Below are 4,685 nucleotides of genomic sequence, written 5' to 3'. Positions count from 1 at the left end.
GAATTGGAGAAAGTGGTTACTTTTCTATTGAAAGCTGTATAAGATTGATTAGAAGTTGCGTCAAAATATGTGTCATCAGATTGGGCATAAAATCCATCAGCCAAGTATGGATAGATTCTTTCCTTACTAAAGTATCTTATGTCTTTCTGCAATTTTTCGGGCTTACGTTTGGTTAGGTAGTCAATTCAATTCATAAGCTTTTATTTGATTTGAAAATACAAATCATACAAGCACATTGAAATACAAAGCCTTATATATACAAAATAATACACAATATTCACAAGAGTAGTACGAAAAAGGGGAATAGGAGACATGTACAAAAGCTAGTGGGCAACAGTTAATAGTTTAAAAAAATATAAGCAGTACGAAGGTATATACAAAAGGTTCATATGTGTACAGACAAGAAATCAATAAATTTATCACAACAAGTGGAGTTTCCTGGCAGCTGTACATTGAAACAAAACAAAATCCGGACCACTCAAATGGGTATAAAAGGATAAATTTGGAGTATAAAGGGACCATACAATACATACTGTGGACATCAAACATGAATGATTATTCCATATTTATAAAACTGTTATAAAACTTTTACGTACAGACAGGAATGTATAAAATAATAGCAGCACTATACATTTCCTGGCAGCTGTACGTCTCAGGTACAGACAGGTAAGTATAAGGGGGTTACAGCACTATACTTTTCCTGGCAGCTGTACATTTCAGGATATAGGTAGCCACAAAAAAGCAAATATCCTCATTCTCCAATGCGGATAGTAATATCAATGCGGTCTTTGTGGATCGGGTGTTATACTTTATAAAAATGGGCTTAAGGTATTTTACCCTAAGGAAGTGAAAAAATTTACAAAAAAGTAAAAAGTGGCAACAGCTCTGGCGTGAAATACTGTCGCACGGGCAGGGTGTCTCGGATCTGACTTTCTGGTTTGGGAACGCAACAAGGTGGTGTACGATACCCAATCTGACACGAGTTAATACAAATTGGTGAGATGGACGAGTCACGTTCACAAGGTAAGATTGGAGCCCCGGAGTTAATTTCAGGTCCTTATAGAACTTCACGGTGGCTAGCTTACCGTGTACTTTGTCTCGCTCTGCCTTTTTAAAGTTTAAGAACGATGACTTAATTTCTTTTTTGGGGATGGCGACTGCCTGCTCTGGATCAAGAAACACATCAATATTAAATAAAAGGTTATACCAGAAATGAATGTATCTCATCCACTGTATACGTGATGAGTGGTCCAAACCTATACAATCAAGAATTATTTCTTGAGTGAATCGAGTCTCTGGCTTAGCCCAAATAGAACGCCACAATAAGAGTGGCCGAACGGCTGCTAAGTCAGATATAAACTCGATCCCTACCTCGTCATGGATCAATTGAACAGAGGCGGAAGAAGGAACACATAACAGTCTCTTTAAAAACTTATTTTCGTCAGTTTGGAGGGATGGGCCTTCGCTATGGCCCCATACACCTGCCCCATACAGTGCAGAAGAGACACAGCGAACATTATATATGTTGATCATATCTGGGATGCTTCTCGATCCAAGTTTAGTGGCAAATCGGAATATGCTGCTAGTGGTCCGCAGCATTTTCAGTCTGATGTTATCAAATTCAGAAGTCCAAGACCCACTGTTGTTATAAGTGATTCCCAAATAACAAAAAGTTTTAACGTGTGTCATTTTGTCTTTGTCCAGGAAGAAACTATGCTTCATCTTGTTTGCAGCCTGCCCGCATGACATAACATACGTCTTGGATTTGTTCACACAGAGCCTCCTATTTTGGATGAACAACATGAAACTATCAATTAGGCGCTGGAGGCCAATCTGTGTGCGGGATAAAAGAACAGCGTTGTCCTCATAAAGTAAAAGTGGGACAGGTTTTCCTCCAATCAAAGGGGCATCCGCGGGAATATCAACCAGGGTACGGTCAACGCCATTAATAAAAAGGGAAAATAAAAGAGGGGCCAAAACACATCCCTGGCGAATTCCCCGTGAAACTTTGAAAAATGGGGTACATTCGCCTAGGGTGCCATAACGGACCTTACAAGAGAGTTTTTCGTAAAGCCTGGCTAAAAAGTGGACAATTTCCTTCGGTGCCCCAGACTCTAGCAAAACCTCCCAAAGAATAACATGATTAACTAAATCAAACGCGCTGCTCAAGTCAGCAAAACATAAAAAAAGGTTGCCATTTTTGGCCACAGTATATTTGTTAATTATAAGGTCCAAATTTACACATTGTTCCAGAGTGCCCATACCTTTCCGGAAACCATATTGGACTTTAGTTAAAATATTCGAATCAGTTGCCCAGGTTTCTAACCTTTTAAGCAGAATCCTACTCATAACCTTTACTGAGGCATCCAGCAGAGAAATCGGGCGGTAGTTGGAGGCCTCAGATTTACCGCCTTTGTGGTATAAGGGAATTATAACTGAATGGCCCCAGGAAGGAGGGAAGTTATCTTCTGCCGCGCAGTTAAAGATCCTCACCAAGATGGGGACCCACAAATGTGGTTCGGCTTTTAGCAGGTCAAGCGGAACCCCGTCCGGGCCTGGAGCTTTTCCTCCTTTACTATTGGAAAGCCCTTCATAGCCTTCTTCCAGTGTTACTCCCATGGGTAGGGGTATCCAAGATGTAGCCTCAATAGTCGATGGCTCAAGGGGTATCCCTTCCGGGTTGAAGATGTTGGTAAAGTGGGTAATCCAATCATTACATGCAACATAAGAAGTTAATTCCGGAATGCCGTCTTTATTGAGAAAAGGGCTGTTAATTGTTTCCCAATATAGTTTGCAGTTTTTGGTCTCTGCTGCTTCCTTTAGCTTATCCCATGCCTCGCTCTGTAAAAGCTTTTTTCTATTGGTGATTGCCATTTTATAGTTGGCCCTAAGGTGTTTTATTCCCTCGCTGTCACGTGGTTTGGTGCCTAATGCCTTCTTTAGTTCCCGGAGGGCAAGCATGCAAGGTTTGTCAAACCAACCCTGCTTCATACCTCTATTGGATGTCAGAGCCCTAGTAAAAATACCTTCGATAGTGGTATTGATAGTGATAAAATGTGACAGTAGGGAATCAGGGTTAATTACATTGTTTAAACAATAACTGATTTGGGTTTTACAGCTAGTTATAACCTCCTTCTGTTTGGCCTTGGAATTAGTTCCAGACCATCTGATCCTTAGTCCATTTGGTCTGATGGGTACTAAGTCAGTAGAGCACTTTTCTCCTGACACAGGTGATGTACCATGACCTAGGAGGGTAATACAAATACTGTTGTGGTCACTGAGACTTTCTTCTTTAATATATAGGTTGGAGAAGTCTCCAGTACTAGACAGCAAGATATGATCTATAAATGACCCAGCATCCCTTCCTGTAAAGGTAGGACACGTAACTGCCTGGATGTTTTTGTTACAGTTTAACAGGTACAGATCTAGCTTAGTTAACATTTTGTTAAGTATTGAACCATAATTACAGTGTGGGAAGTGGAGGAAATCCTCCCTCTCTCCCAGTCCCCCCCATTGGTTATACATTACTGTTCCAAGACCACAGGGATTCCCATTGGACAAATAGCATGGCTGTAGGTTAAAGTCCCCTGCCCATATAACCTCTGCCTTTCTGTTCGAAATGCCCATAACCCTTACAATTTCCTTTTCAAGGGGGAATAAAATGTTCCCTCTGGAGGCATCAAAGATATTGTTATAGAAATTTACTATAACCAAATCGATTCCCTTTCTGCACTCAACCCTCACTACCTGACTGTGGGTTCCCACTGTCGAACTGCTTCTAACTACACAGTTACTCAACTTGTTAGACAGGAGCAACAGAAGACCCCCTTAGCCCTACCTGAACTGGATTTGGTAGCTTTAAGGCAATGCGAAGAATAACCCTCGATATTAATATGTTCCTGGCACCAGGTTTCCTGGAGGAGGATTAAATCAAATCCTTCCCCAATAAACCTCGACCAAAAGGGTGAGTCTAATTTTCCTGCAATGCCAGCAATGTTCCAGGAGATAAGGGTAAGACCGGCAGACTTGATGGTATCAAGAATGGCCGTCACCGGCTGGGTAACGCAAGATATGGTTGAACTGACTTCCAGGGTACTCGCAACTAAGCCTGGTCTAGGGGCATCAAGGGATATACTCACATCAGGACTGATACAATGGGCACCTTTACAAGAATGGGTAGTTGGATTAATACTGGTAATAGTATAAAATGGGGAAGGTTCTATGGGGCTTCCCTCTTTTACCGTATCATATCGTCTGCCCGCCAGATCAACGGTGGGTACACAGTCCGACATACGGGATGCCATAACTCTATCATAGGCAGATACCTTGCGAGCATAAGGTGACCCAAGCTGCTTGGTGGCAGGCTGGCTAGAGGGTAATGGGGCACTGTGTCAGTCGACCATCTCCAGACAGTCAAATCTGTTGCTAGTATGAATACCTTGCCATCCGTTCCCCATAGGTTGGCCTTTATTGGGGTACCAGGGACGGGATGGCCAATCCCTATTCCTGCTCTTTTGTGTCATCCAGGGGCCTCCATAATTCCAGGGTTGTTCTTGGGGGATAACCCAATTGGGAGCTAATATTGGAGCATGAAAATTGAATACTGGTGGATAGAAAAACGAGAGCCGCTGGGTATCGATTCCCCCTTTCTTCTCCAACTCTGGCCATGAACAGATATGATTCAC

This window comes from Lissotriton helveticus, chromosome 10, assembly GCF_964261635.1.
Source record: "Lissotriton helveticus chromosome 10, aLisHel1.1, whole genome shotgun sequence".
Classification (NCBI taxonomy): domain Eukaryota; kingdom Metazoa; phylum Chordata; class Amphibia; order Caudata; family Salamandridae; genus Lissotriton; species Lissotriton helveticus.
This window is presented reverse-complemented; position numbering follows the sequence as displayed.